The following is a 16,016-nucleotide window of genomic DNA, read 5'->3' on the forward strand; positions in this document are numbered from 1 at the left end:
AGAGAGAGAGCCAGAGAGAGACAGCGAGAGAGAGAGCCAGAGAGAGACAGCGAGAGAGAGAGCCAGAGAGAGACAGCGAGAGAGAGAGCGACAGAGAGAGACAGCGAGAGAGAGAGCGACAGAGAGAGACAGCGAGAGAGAGAGAGCGACAGAGAGACAGCGAGAGAGAGAGCGACAGAGAGACAGCGAGAGAGAGAGCGACAGAGAGACAGCGAGAGAGAGAGCGAGAGAGAGAGCCAGAGAGAGACAGCGAGAGAGAGAGCCAGAGAGAGACAGCGAGAGAGAGCCAGCGAGAGAGAGCCAGAGAGAGAGCGACAGAGAGAGCCAGAGAGAGAGCGACAGAGAGAGACAGCGAGAGAGCGACAGAGAGAGACAGCGAGAGAGCCAGAGAGCGAGAGAGAGAGAGCGAGAGAGAGAGAGACAGCGAGAGACAGCCAGAGAGAGCCAGAGAGAGCCAGAGAGAGCCAGAGAGAGCCAGAGAGAGACAGCCAGAGAGAGCCAGAGAGAGCCAGAGAGAGCCAGAGAGAGCCAGAGAGAGACAGCCAGAGACAGCCAGAGACAGCCAGAGACAGCCAGAGAGAGCCAGCGAGAGCCAGCGAGAGACAGCCAGAGACAGCCAGAGAGAGCCAGAGAGAGACAGCGAGAGAGAGAGCGACAGAGAGACAGCGAGAGAGAGAGCGACAGAGAGACAGCGAGAGAGAGAGCGACAGAGAGACAGCGAGAGAGAGAGCGACAGAGAGACAGCGAGAGAGAGAGCGACAGAGAGACAGCGAGAGAGAGAGCGACAGAGAGACAGCGAGAGAGAGAGCGACAGAGAGAAAGCGAGAGAGAGAGCGAGAGAGAGAGCCAGAGAGAGAGCGACAGAGAGAGCCAGAGAGAGAGCGACAGAGAGAGACAGCGAGAGAGCGACAGAGAGAGACAGAGAGAGAGAGAGAGCGAGAGAGAGAGAGACAGCGAGGAGAGAGACAGCGAGAGAGAGAGAGCCAGAGAGAGCCAGAGAGAGCCAGAGAGAGCCAGAGAGAGCCAGCGAGAGCCAGCGAGAGAGAGCCAGAGACAGCCAGAGAGAGCCAGAGAGAGCCAGAGACAGCCAGAGAGAGCCAGCGAGAGACAGCGAGAGAGAGAGCGACAGAGAGACAGCGAGAGAGAGAGCGACAGAGAGACAGCGAGAGAGAGAGCGACAGAGAGACAGCGAGAGAGAGAGCGACAGAGAGACAGCGAGAGAGAGAGCGACAGAGAGACAGCGAGAGAGAGAGCGAGAGAGAGAGCCAGAGCCAGAGAGAGAGAGAGAGAGCCAGAGAGAGAGAGAGAGAGCCAGAGAGAGAGAGAGAGAGCCAGAGAGAGAGAGAGAGAGCCAGCGAGAGAGAGAGCCAGCGAGAGAGAGAGAGAGCCAGCGAGAGAGAGAGAGAGAGCCAGCGAGAGAGAGAGAGAGAGCCAGCGAGAGAGAGAGCCAGCGAGAGAGAGAGAGAGAGCCAGCGAGAGAGAGAGAGAGAGCCAGCGAGAGAGAGAGAGAGAGCCAGCGAGAGAGAGAGAGAGAGCCAGCGAGAGAGAGAGAGAGAGCCAGCGAGAGAGAGAGAGAGAGCCAGCGAGAGAGAGAGAGAGAGCCAGCGAGAGAGAGAGAGAGAGCCAGCGAGAGAGAGAGAGAGAGCCAGCGAGAGAGAGAGAGCCAGCGAGAGAGAGAGAGCCAGCGAGAGAGAGAGAGCCAGCGAGAGAGAGAGAGCCAGCGAGAGAGAGAGAGCCAGCGAGAGAGAGAGAGCCAGCGAGAGAGAGAGCCAGCGAGAGAGAGAGCCAGAGAGAGACAGCGAGAGAGAGAGAGAGACAGAGAGACAGAGAGACAGCGAGAGAGAGAGACAGAAAGAATCAAAAGAAACAAATTTCAACATACCAATTAGGATTTGGCTAAAAATACTTGGAGAGCCCATAGAGCCCATTGCCCTTTATGGTTGTGAGGTCTGGGGGTCCATTCACCAACCAAGACTTCACAAAATGGGACAAACACCAAATTGAGACTCTGCACGCAGAATTCTGCAAAAATATCCTCCGTGTACAACGTAGAACACCAAATAATGCATGCAGAGCAGAATTAGGCCGATACCCACTAATTATCAAAATCCAGAAAAGAGCCGTTAAATTCTATAACCACTTAAAAGGAACCGATTCCCAAACCTTCCACAACAAAGCCATCACCTACAGAGAGATGAACCTGGAGAAGAGTCCCCTAAGCAAGCTGGTCCTGGGGCTCTGTTCACAAACACACCCTACAGAGTCCCAGGACAGCAGCACAATTAGACCCAACCAAATCATGAGAAAACAAAAAGATAATTACTTGACACATTGGAAAGAATTAACAAAAAAACTGAGCAAACTAGAATGCTATTTGGCCCTACACAGAGAGTACACAGCGGCAGAATACCTGACCACTGTGACTGACCCAAAATTAAGGAAAGCTTTGACTATGTACAGACTCAGTGAGCATAGCCTTGCTATTGAGAAAGGCCGCCGTAGGCAGACATGGCTCTCAAGAGAAGACAGGCTATGTGCTCACTGCCCACAAAATGAGGTGGAAACTGAGCTGCACTTCCTAACCTCCTGCCCAATGTATGACCATATTAGAGAGACATATTTCCCTCAGATTGCACAGATCCACAAAGAATTCGAAAACAAATCAAATTTTGATAAACTCCCATATCTACTGGGTGAAATTCCACAGTGTGCCATCACAGCAGCAAGATTTGTGACCTGTTGCCATGAGAAAAGGGCAACCAGTGAAGAACACACACCATTGTAAATACAACCCATATTTATATGCTTATTTATTTTATCTTGTGTCCTTTACCATTTGTACATTGTTAAAACACACACATATACACATATATATATATATATATATATAATATGACATTTGTAATGTCTTTATTGTTTTGAAACTTCTGTATGTGTAATGTTTACTGTTAATTTTTATTGTTTATTTCACTTTATATATTATCTACCTCACTTGCTTTGGCAATGATAACTCATGTTTCCCATGCCAATAAAGCCCTTGAATTGAATTGAGAGACAGAAACAGAGAGAGAGAAAGAAAGCTCGCGCGAACGCGCGCGAGAAAGAGAGAGTGTGGTAGAGTACACCTCGCTATTTCATCTGAGTCTATGCCAAGGAACAGCGGTAGCCGATGGTTCGTCTTTTATACTGGGATTAACGCAAAACCGAGGATTTAACCGTCTCTGTTTACGCGGTAAGTAGCCTAAACTAGTGTAAGTAGTATATGGGCGTTTAGTGCTCGTGTACCTCGTTAATTTATGTGGTTAGCCTACGTGTGAAATGTGTGTTATTGCTCCAGAAGTTGATTGAATCAGATAGAGGGAAAGATACGCACTGCTGATGCCGCGGCGGTCTTCGTCTCTGCGCTCTCCATGTAGGCTACCGCTGTGGTACAGTATGTCTGTAGTGAGGATGGATCTCTCTCTTTCTCTCGTTCTTGTGGTATGTTTTATACGATTAATCTAATACCCATTTATGTTTTTTTTAAATTATAGAATTGAAGCGTAGCCCAGTCAATAACAGCTTGTGTCAATGTTTGCTGTGGAAGTTCAGTAGCTGGCAAACTAGTCCTTAGTCAAACAGAGGGCCAAGCAAGTCCTTGTTTAGCTGTGTGGTTGGAAAGTCATTACTCCATGAAGAGTAGCTACTCATGAGGGTGTATGTTACATAAGTTCCTCTGTAGGTAGAAGGGACCTTTAACAGCACCATCATGTTTATCTACTTTAATGGCGCCAGCCTCATTGCTCTGCATTCAAATGGATCAGATATGCTTTGTGTGTAGGCTATACTCCCAGCAGGTAGAGTAGGCCAAACACACACACACTTTCCCACAGACGGGTAGATAGTGTTGTAGCAGGTGTGGAGCAGCAGAGGAGATAAGCCATTTCACACACACACACACAATGTGCAGCTGACCTATGGTAGAGCAGCTGTTCAGCAGGGGTAGAGTAGCCTACACTAAACCAACAAGTCTCCTCTCCTATAGGATTTAGGAAAAAAAGTGTTTTAGCAAACATTCTTATCCAGAGGAACTTACAGGAGCAATTAGGGTTAAGTGCCTTGCACAAGAGCACATCAGATTTTTCACCTAGGTGGCTGCAAGGCTACCTGCCGTGCACTGGTGTCTGCCTGGACTGCACAGGTGCATTCAACAAGATCTCACAATCTCACTGCAGAACTAGACGTTCAACCACGTTCTCCCAACGTCAAATTTCAAAGAGTTTTAGTTGCTCTTGCTACTCTGTATCGTTCCATTTCTCCAAACGTAAAATGTCAAAGTTAAGGGTTAAGTTTACGCACTCATTCCAAATGGTTAAGGTTTTGGATAAGGTTAAAATAAAAATAAAATACAAAAACAGTGTCCACGACTGGGATCGAAGACAATCTTCAGATCCAGTCATAGGATTTACTTACAGTTGAAGTCGGAAGTTTACATACACTTTGGTTGGAGTCATTAAAACTTGTTTTTCAACCACTCCACAAATGTATTGTTAAACTATAGTTTTGGCAAGTCTGTTAGGACATCTACTTTGTGCATGACACAGGTAATTTTTACCAACAGATAGATTATTTCACTGTATCACAATTCCAGTGGGTCAGAAGTTTACATACACTAAGTTGATTGTCTTTAAACAGCTTGGAAAATTCCAGAAAATTATGTAATGGCTTTAGAAGCTTCTGATAGGCTAATTGACATCATTTGAGTCAATTGGAGGTGTACCTGTGGATGTATTTCAAGGCCTACCTTCAAACTCAGTGCCTCTTTGCTTGACATCATGGGAAAATCAAAAGAAATCAGCAAACACCTCAGAAAAAAATTGCAGACCTCCACAAGTCTGGTCCATCCTTGGGAGCAATTTCCAAATGCCTGAAGGTACCACATTCATCTGTACAAACAATAGTACACAAGTATAAACACCATGGTGTAACGGTTTTCTACCTGGGAAGAGAGGCGGACCAAAACGCAGCGTGGTTAGGGTTAAATATCTTTAATCAAGACGAATACCGGGAAAACAATACAAATATACAAAACAATAAATGTGAAAACCGAAACAGTCCTGTGTGGTGAAACGGAAACAACCACCCACAAAACCCCAAACAAAACAGGCTACCCAAATATGGTTCCCAATCAGAGACAAATGACTAACACCTGCCTCTGATTGAGAACCATATCAGGCCCAAACACAGAAACAGACAAACTAGACATCCAACATAGAATGCCCACTCAGATCACACCCTGACCAAACAAAACATAGAAACATACAAAGCAAACTATGGTCAGGGTGTGACACATCGGACCACGCAGCCGTCATACCGCTCAGGAAGAGAGGCGTTCTGTCTCTTAGAGATGAACGTACTTTGGTGCGAAAAGTGCAAATCAATCCCAGAACAACAGCAAAGGACCTTGTGAAGATGCTGGAGGAAACTGGTACAAAGTATCTATATCCACAGTAAAACGAGTCCTAAATCGACATAACCTGAAAGGCCGCTTAGCAAGGAAGAAGTCACTGCTCCAAAACCGACATAAAATGCCAGACTACGGTTTGCAACTGCACATGGGGACAAAGATCATACTTTTTGGAGAAATGTCCTCTGGTCTGATGAAACAAAAATGGAACTGTTTGAACATGATGACCATCGTTATGTTTGGAGGAAAAAGGGGGAGGCTTGCAAGCCGAAGGACACCATACCAACCTTGAAGCACGGGGTGGCAGCATCAGGTTGTGGGGGTGCTTTGCTGCAGGAGGGACTGGTGCACTTCACAAAATAGATGGCATCATGAGGCAGGACAATTACGTGGATATATTGAAGCAACATCTCAAGACATCAGTCAGGAAGTTAAAGTTTGGTCGCAAATGGGTCTTCCAAATGGACAATGACCCCAGGCATACTTCCAAAGTTGTGGCAAAATGGCTTTCAGGACAACAAAGTCAAGGTATTGGAGTGGCCATCACAAAGCCCTGACCTCAATCCTATAGAAAATGTGTGGGCAGAACTGAAAATGCATGTGTGAGCAAGGAGGCCTACAAACCTGACTCAGTTACACCAGCTCTGTCAGGAGGAATGGGCCAAAATTCACCCAACTTATTGTGGGAAGCTTGTGGAAGGCTAACCAAAATGTTTGACCCAAGTTAAATAATTTAAGGGCAATGCTACCACATACTAATTGAGTGCATGTAAACTTCTGATCCACTGGGAATGTGATGAAAGAAATACAAGCTGAAATAAACCATTCTCTCTACTAACTACTCTACTATCTCTACATTTCACATTCTTAAAATAAAGTGGTGATCCTAACTGACCTAAGACAGGGACTTTTTTTACTAGGATTAAATGTCAGGAATTGTGAAAAACTGAGTTTAAATGTTTAAGGTGTATGTAAACTTCCGACTTCAACTGTACCTACTTGATTGTAATTGCACTCACTGTTGCCCCTAGTGTCTGGTTTTGAATGCAGTTCCCAATGTCCTCAGGACATAGATAGACATCCAATTTCAAAGTCAATCTTTAACAGACCTGGCTGGGTGCTTTACCGTTCACTTCCCTTTACAAAACTGTATGGGCCTATTCTATTTGAATTCTTAACTCTGCATTTTGATTCAGCATGATAATGATTTACAAACAACTTACAAACGGTAAACAAATGAACCAATAATTGTTTATAAGCAGATTATAATCATACAATCTAATACATTGTTCCGGGTATTTATGCTAAAAACATCCTGAAGTTACTCAGTTATATGACTTAATGTTTGAATGCACCAACTTACTTTCCCCCTTGGTACTCTCTGTATTAAACACCTGTTAGTGAGGAGCGGTTTGTGTATTGTGGTGTTTGTAAATGTGTGTGTGTGTGTGTGTGTGTGTGTGTGCGTGCGTGCATGCGTGGAGAGGAGAGACAAGATGAGTATGATTCTGCTGTAGACCACTGAGATACAGACCGTCTGTTCCTCACAGACAGTCAGTCCAAGGCCCTAAGGCTGGGTAACCAGGTGTCAACCCACTGGATTTAGACCACAGCCTCCTGAGCAAACACAACACACATAGAGAAAGAAGGAGCGAGGAAGAGAGAGGGGCACACAGTGTCTAAACTCTGGTGCCCAAACACCCAGTGTGACCTAGACCTGCTATCTGAAGACCAACTAAGGTCACCCAGCCACATAATAATTCACAAAGGCGCAGACGACCTGAGAGCACAGCAGGAAAGGGTGGCCACAGCACTCAAGGCCGTGATTGAAAAAGCTTCTTCCACTTTCTCCAACTCAGAAGTGGTTATCTCCACCCTGTTACAGTGAAAATACTTTCACCCTGCTACCATACAGCAGGGTAAAAGCAAGAATTTCCTGGACTTCAACAGTCTTTATGACCAGGTCCACCTATACAAAGCAACAGTCCCTACTTTTGCAAGAAGCCTTAAAGACATCTTCCTCTGCTGCAGCCCCAGCACCTCACACAAGAGCAACAGAGCAATGGACACCCCACTCAGACCTGCGAGGGTTCCCCATGAACCTGCACCTAGAGGACCCACGTTGAGAGGACCCACGCCGAGAGGACCTAAATCAAGACCACAGCACCACCAGGCACCAGATTTTACTATCTCATCCTGGAATATACAAGGTCTGAGAGTTAATCTGCCTTTGGCCTAAAGAGCAGTAACCCAGACTTCACAAAATAAATCAGAAATACAGACGTTGTCATCCTGCAAGAAGCATAGTATACAGTGGGGCAAAAAAGTATTTAGTCAGCCACCAGTTGTGCAAGTTCTCCTACTTAAAAAGATGAGAGAGGCCTGTAATTTTCATCATAGGTACAATTCAACTATGACAGACAAAATTAGGAAAAAAAATCCAGAAAATCACATTGTAGGATTTTTTATTAATTTATTTGCAAATTATGGTGGAAAATAAGTATTTGGTCAATAACAAAAGTTTCTCAATACTTTGTTATATACCCTTTGTTGGCAATGACAGAGGTCAAACGTTTTCTGTAAATCTTCACAAGGTTTTCACACACTGTTGCTGGTATTTTGGCCCATTCCTCCATGCAGATCTCCTCTAGAGCAGTGATGTTTTGGTGCTGCTGCTGGGCAACATGGACTTTCAACTCCCTCCAAAGATTTTCTATGGGATTGAGATCTGGATACTGGCTAGGCCACTCCAGGACCTTGAAATGCTTCTTACGAAGCCACTCCTTCATTGCTCGGGCAGTGTGTTTGGGATCATTGTCATGCTGAAAGACCCAGCCACGTTTCGTCTTCAATGCCCTTGCTGATGGCAGGAGGTTTTCACTCAAAATCTCACGATACATGGCCCCATTCATTCTTTCCTTTACACGGATCAGTGGTCCTGGTCCCTTTGCAGAAAAACAGCCCCAACGCATGATGTTTCCACCCCCATGCTTCACAGTAGGTATGGTGTTCTTTGGATGCAACTCAGCATTCTTTGTCCTCCAAACACGACGTGTTGAGTTTTTACCAAAAAGTTATATTTTGGTTTCATCTGACCATATGACATTCTCCCAATCTTCTTCTGGATCATCCAAATGCTCTCTAGCAAACTTCAGACGGGCCTGGACATGTACTGGCTTAAGCAGGGGGACACGTCTGGCACTGCAGGATTTGAGTCCCTGGCGGCGTAGTGTGTTACTGATGGTAGGCTTTGTTACTTTGGTCCCAGCTCTCTGCAGGTCATTCACTAGGTCCCCCCGTGTGGTTCTGGGATTTTTGTGGTCTTGTGTGGTCTTGTATGTCTTCCATTTCCTAATAATTGCTCCCACAGTTGATTTTTTTCAAACCAAGCTGCTTACCTTTTGCAGATTCAGTCTTCCCAGACTGGTGCAGGTCTACAATTTTGTTTCTGGTGTCCTTTGACAGCTCTTTGGTCTTGGCCATAGTGGAGTTTGGAGTGTGACTGTTTGAGGTTGTGGACAGGTGTCTTTTATACTGATAACAAGTTCAAACAGGTTCCATTAATACAGGTAACGAGTGGAGGACAGAGGAGCCTCTTAAAGAAGAAGTTACAGGTCTGTGAGAGCCAGAAATCTTGCTTGTTTGTAGGTGACCAAATACTTATTTTCCACCATAATTTGCAAATAAATTCATAAAAATCCTACAATGTGATTTTCTGTATTTTTGTTTCTCATTTTGTCTGTCATAGTTGAAGTGTACCTATGATGAAAATTACAGGCCTCTCTCATCTTTTTAAGTGTGAGAACTTGCACAATTGGTGGCTGACTAAATACTTTTTTGCCCCACTGTAGATCAGATGGACAGTATATGTGACTTATCAGCTAACATATCAAATTAAAACAATTCTAGCAGAAAACCCAAGAAAACTAATAACAACAATAAATGGTTTGATGAAGAATGCAAAAACCTAAGAAAGAAATTGTGAAACCTATCCAACCAAAAACACAGAGACCCAGAAATCCTGAACCTACACCTTCACTATGCGGAAACACTAAAACAGTCCATAAATACACTAAGAGAAAAGAAGGAATGTCAGAATGTCAGAAAACAGCTCATTGTGATTGAAGAATCCATAGAATCAAATCACTTCTGGGAAATTGGAACAAACTAAACAAACAACAACATGAAGCGTTATCTATCCAAAATTGAGATGTATGGATAAACCACTTCGCCAGCATTTTCTGCCATATAACAAAGAACCAAGAGCAAACACATATACATGATCATTTGCAAATCAGCTATTAAAGACTACCAGAACTCTCCAATTACATTGGATGAGCCAAAATACAAACCCTCCAACCCAAAAAGGACTGCGGTGTTGATGGTATACTAAGCAAAATTATAAAATACAAAGATCACAAATTCAAATGGGCTATTCTTAAACTCTTCAACATTGTCCTCAGCTCTTGAATCTGCGTCAATAGTAACCTAGGAGAAATCCTCTGCAGTATCATCAACAGCAGACCCCACGTATATACATCCTGCACACCCTAATTGACAACAAAAAAACCTACCAAAAGCAAAGTCTTTTCATGGTTTGTTGATTTCAAAAAAGCTTTTGACTCAATTTGGCATGAGCGTCTGCGATACAAATTGATGGAAAGCAGTGTTGCGGGAGATCATGAGATATTATACAATCCTTGTACACATATATCTTTCCTCAGAGCCATGGCGTGAGACAGGGATGCAGCTTGAGCCCCATTGGTGAGGGCACTGGAGCAGTCTGCAGCACCCGTCCTCACCATAGTAGACTCTGAAGTCAAATGTTTATTGTTTGCAGATGATCTGGTGCTTCTGTCTCCAACCAAGGAGGGCCTACAGACCTTCTGCACAGATTCGGTCAGACCTTGGCCCTGACAGTAAATCTCATTAAGACATAAATAATGGTGTTCCAAAAAAAGGTCCAGTTGCCAGGACAACAAATACAAATACTATCTAGATACCATTGCCCTAGAGCACACAAATAATTATACCTACCTCTGCTGAGTGGAGGATGGATCATAAAAATGTCTGGAGCAAATGGAATGGCATCAAACACATGGGAACAATGTATTTGATACATTCCACTCATTCGGCTCCAGCCATTACCACGTGCCCGTCCTCCCCAATTAAGTTGCCACCAACCTCATGTGCTACCTCGGCCTAAACATCAACACCAGAGGTAACTTCCACAAAACTCTGAACGATTTAAGAGACATGGCAAAAAATACATTCCATGCCATCAAAAGGAACATGGAACTCGACATCCCAATTAGGATCTGGCTAAAAATACTTAAATCACTTATAGAAGCCATTGCTCTCTATGGTTGTGAGGTCTGGGGTCCACTCACCAACCAAGCATTCAAAAAATGGGACAAACACCCAATTGAGTGAGACTCGTGCAAAAATATCCTTCATGTTCATTGCAAAACTCCAAACAATGCATGCAGAGCAGAATTAAGAACATACCTACTAAATATCCAAATCCTGAAAAGATCTGTTAAATTCTACAACCACCTAAAAGGAAGCGATGTCCACACATTCCACCACAAAGCCCTTACCTACAGCGATATTAACCTAGAGAAGAGTCCCCTCGGCCAGCTGGTTCTGGATCTCTGTTCACATAAAGACCCAACAGAGCCCCAGGACAGCAACACAATTAGACCCAAACAAATTATGAGAAAACAAAAAGATAATTACTTGACACCCCAGAATCAACCAAAAAACAGAGCAAACTGGAATGTTATCTGGCCCTAAACAAAGAAAATCCTTTACTATGTACAGACCCAATGAGCATAGCCTTGTTATTGAGAGAGGTTGCCATAGGCAGACTTGGCTCTTGAGAGAGGAAAGGCTATGTGCACACTACTCACAAAATGACGTGGACTGAGATGCACTTCCATACCTCCTGTCAAAGGTATGACCATATTAGAGACACATATTTCCCACAGATACAACAAACCCATAAAGAATTTGAAAACAAATCAAACATTGATAAACTCACATAACTGTTAGGAAAAATACTGCAATGTGCAATCACAGTAGCAAGATTCGTGGCCCGTTGCCATGAAAACAGGGCAACAGTGGAGCACAAACAACATTATGAATACCACCAATTTTGATCTGTTTACTTATCTTCCCCTACTATTCGTACTACAACTAGTTATACATTGTTAAAAACACTGTCCATAGCTGATAATAAAACATTTGAAACGTCTATTTTAAAACCTTTATGAGTGCAATGTTTACTTTAATGTGTTGATGTTGTTTTTTTGTTGATGTTGTTTGCTTTGGCAATGTACACGTTTCCCATGCCAATAAAGCTCATTTGAATTTAACTGAATTGAGAGAGAGAAAGAGAGAAAGAGAGAGAGACAGAGAGACAGAGAGAATATAACACTGTTTCATGAGAGCTCTCCTAATCCTAGAGACAATGATAAGCAGCTCTTATCACAGAAACAGTGATTACAGTGTGATTATGCTGACAAACTGCCCATAGAACGGTTCTGTTATTGTTCTCCAATGGGAGACTACAGGAACAGAACCAGTATAGGCTCAGTCCCAATTCTACAACCCCCCCCCCTCTCTTTCCCTTTATTGCTCTTTCTTTTCCTGGTTTCCTAGCTTTCTTTCATTACTTGATCCTAGGTGAAAGGACTGGATAGGTGTACAGAAGTAAAGCTTTAACCTATCTGCACTCTTAGAGAAAATGGTTCCGAAAGGGTTCTTCGGCTGTCCCCATAGGATAACCCTTTTTAGTTCCAGGTAGAACCCTCTGTGGAAAGGGTTCTAAATGTAACCCAAAAGGGTTCTACCTGGAACCAAAATGGTTCTACCTGTAATCAAAAAATAGTTTTTCAAAGGGTTCTCCTATGGGGACAGCCAAAGAACCCTTTTAGGTTCTATATAGCACCTTGTTTTCTAAGTGCGTAGTCCTTCCAGATCAGTGTTCAAAACAGAAGAGAAGATTGTGAGGGAAAGAGCCCATGACCAAACAAAAAGCACGTGAACAATTTCAAGTGAAAAACGTGGTTTTTGGACACGTGTGAAGTTTTACATACATTTTTCACGTTTTTCCCTCGTGAAGAAAAATACATTTTTTTCACGTTTATTTGTACACATTATTATTTTCATTACTTCCAGCTACATCTGGTTTCCGATCCAGAGACCAACCCTGCTTAGCTTCAAAAGTGAACCAGCAGTGGGATGCAGGATGCTATGAACTTGCAACTGGAAAAAAGGCAGCAAGGCCAGGGTAACATAGGCAAAGATAGGGAAAATTGCAGCAAAGAGGGAATCATTTATTTAATTGCGTTATCATATATATATATATAACTTAATGTGAGAATGTGCTCACTTCCCGCAAACTTTAGATCATGCGTATGCACATCTGTCAGTGGTTGAAATATTGTATTGCAAGCTGGCAAGTAAGTATTTTGTACAAATGGGGGCTATGATGAAAAGATTATTCATAAAAAACTAAACCAGGGAAACATATTAACAAGAATTCAACCATTTGCCATTTAGTGCGAAGAGTGAAAATCTGTTTTATTTTTAGCATCTAAAATAAATTGACAAAGTAATATTATGACTAGACATAAGAATCTATTTCCGATTTATATTCATAGCCATTGCCGAATATATAATATTAGTCACCTTTTCTGGCCGTGATGGGTTTATATTCCCGAAAGAGCAATACAACAAAATACCATGTAGCCTAGAAGCCTAGTAAATAGATAGGCTATATGTAGTCCAAGTTTTGCAATATCATAGTTTATAATAACGGTATACAGTCAAATTTAACAGCTGATCTTACATTGGCCTATGTATCAAGTTTCTAGTTTTTATTGTCACGTGCACAATTACTGCAAGATATTCAAACATTCTGCCAACACAGTAAATAGACTGGTAGTGTATGTATTTGACACTATGGGTAGGCTACAGTATTGCTGTGCGCTAGGAGCGTGACATTATTGCCTATTTAATCTCAGAGCCTATACTAAGGCAGGACATACAAACCCAATAATCTACTCATCAACTGAATATTGAACAACAATTTGTCTTTAGCATGCCGTGGCCTAATTCGAATAGTTCCAAATTATACAGCAAATAAGGGCGTTGTTGTCACCATAAAAGGTGAATTATCCAAGATGGCGTAGCAGTCAGGCGTCTTTGTCTTCGTCTTCGTCTTGTCGTATCCCGTGTATATATCTTTATATGTATATATTTTATATATATTTATATATATAAAAATATTTTTCTTAGCCCCAACTTCAACATACTCTCCTGCAACACGCCTCACCCAATGTGGTATGGATCTGCTATTTTCTTTACTTTAGAACCGGAACCCCCAACAGAAGCTAGCCAGCTAACTAGCTACTAGCTCGTAGTCAGCTAGCCACTGATAGCGGTCATCAGCTTACCTTTAGCCCGGACAACTCCTGCCAGTCTGCACTTCGCGATTCATCCCAGAGCTGTTCGGACTTCTTTTTCTCCGTATCTCCGGATTCCTACCGCAAGCTTTGAACCTCTTCACCTGGATCATCGCAGCTAGCTAGCTGCTATCAGATTGGCTTCTCCTGACTAACGTCTCTGTCCTGAAGTAAGCACCAATTAGCCTGCAGCTAGCCTATGCTAAACCCATCTCCCGGCTAGCTGAAGAGGTCCATCAGCACTCCTTGGGCTACAATACCTATTTTGCCAATTGGCCTGGACCCTTTTAATTGCCGATACAGAGCCCTGCCGATCAATCACGACTGGACTACCGATGTAATCTGCCCGAGGGGGGTTTTCAACAGGCTCCTCCGTCGCGACGTCCCTTGAATGCCCATCTGCTAGCCTGCTAGCCATGGCCCGCTAGCTTTCTAGCGCATACCGGACTGTTAGCTGAAGAGGTCCAACAACCAATTTCTTGGGCCACTATACCTACTTTGCCAATTGGCCTGGAAGCTTTTACTACACGGACCCCTGCTGATCCATCACGACTTGGTCTGCCAATGTAACCGCACGAGGGTGCTGCAACAGACTTCTTCCATCGCGATGTCCCTCTAAGGCCCTTCTACTAGTCTGCTAGCCCCGGCCCGCTAGCTGTCTGAATCGCCGTGTCTCCAGCCTGCCCAGCTACTCAGTAAACCCTATGATCACTCGGCTACACATGCCTCTCCCTAATGTCAATATTCCTTGTCCATTGCAGTTTTGATTAGTGACTATTGTCTTATTTCACTATAGAGCCTCCAGCCCTGCTCTATATGACTCAGCTAACCCTTTTGTCCCATCTGCCACACATGCGGTGACTTCTCCTGGCTTAATTGATGTCTCTAGAGACAATACCTCTCTCATCGTCACTCAATGCCTAGGTTTACTTCCACTGTATTCACATCCTACCATACCTTTGTCTGTAATTTATGCATTGAATCTATTCTACCGCGCCCAGAAACCTGCTCCTTTTACTCTGTTCCGAACGTTCTAGACGACAAGTTCTTATAGCTTTTAGCCGTACCCTTATCCTACTCCTCCACTGCTCCTCTGGTGATGTAGAGGTTAATCCAGGGCCTGCAGTGCCTAGCTCCACTCCCATTCCCTTCTCATTTGTTGACTTCTGTAACCGTAAAAGCTTTGGTTTCATGCATGTTAACATTTGAAGCCTCCTCCCTAAGTTTGTTTTATTCGGTGCTTTAGCAGACTCTGCCAACCCCGATAACCTCCACGATAAGAGACAACACTGTGCAGCTGTATTCATAGACCTGGCCAAGGCTTTCGACTCTGTCAATCACCACATTCTTATCGGGAGACTCAACAACTTTGGTTTCTCAAATTACTGCCTCACCTGATTCACTAACTACTTCTCAGACAGAGTTCAGTGTGTCAAATCGGAGGGCCTGTTGTCCGGACCTCTGGCAGTCTCTATGGGGGTGCCACAGGATTCAATTCTCAGGCAGACTCTTTTCTCTATATACATCAATGATGGAATTCTTGCTGCTGGTGATTCTTTGATCCACCTCTATGCAGACGATACCATTCTGTATACTTCTGGCCCTTCTTTGGACACTGTGTTAACAAACCTCCAGATGAGCTTCAATGCCATACAACTCTCCTTCCGTGGCCTCCAACTGCTCTTAAATGCAAGTAAAACTAAATCCATGCTCTTCAACTGATCGCTACCAGCACCTGCCTGCCTGTCCAGCATCACTACTCTGAACGGTTCTGACTTAGAATATGTGGACATCTACAAATACATTGTTTGTCTGGTTAGACTGTAAACTCTCCTTCCAGACTCACATTAAGCATCTCCAATCCAAAATTAAATCTAGAATTGCCTTCCCATTTTGCAACAAAGCATCTTTCACTCATGCTGCCAAACTTACCCTCGTAAAACTGACTATCCTACCGATCTTTGGCGATGTAATTTACAAAATAGCCTCCAACACTCTGCTCAGCAAATTGGATGCAGCCTATCACAGTGCCATCCGTTTTGTCACCAAAGCCCCATATACTACTCACCACTGCGACCTGTATGCTCCCATTGGCTGGC

General features: G+C 43.8%; 1 protein-coding gene across 1 annotated transcript in view; it reads left to right on the forward strand.

Annotated features, from left to right (window-relative positions):
• The first annotated feature begins 3,066 nt into the window (after positions 1-3,066).
• LOC109888873 (genetic suppressor element 1) overlaps positions 3,067-16,016 on the forward strand; it is a 49,237-nt gene continuing 36,287 nt past the window's right edge. Inside the window, exon 1 of the mRNA XM_020480038.2 lies at positions 3,067-3,232. The gene's annotated coding sequence lies outside the window, so the exon portion shown is untranslated. The remainder of the gene's footprint in view (positions 3,233-16,016) is intronic.

The sequence above is a fragment of the Oncorhynchus kisutch genome, linkage group LG4, assembly GCF_002021735.2.
Source record: "Oncorhynchus kisutch isolate 150728-3 linkage group LG4, Okis_V2, whole genome shotgun sequence".
NCBI classification, from domain to species: domain Eukaryota; kingdom Metazoa; phylum Chordata; class Actinopteri; order Salmoniformes; family Salmonidae; genus Oncorhynchus; species Oncorhynchus kisutch.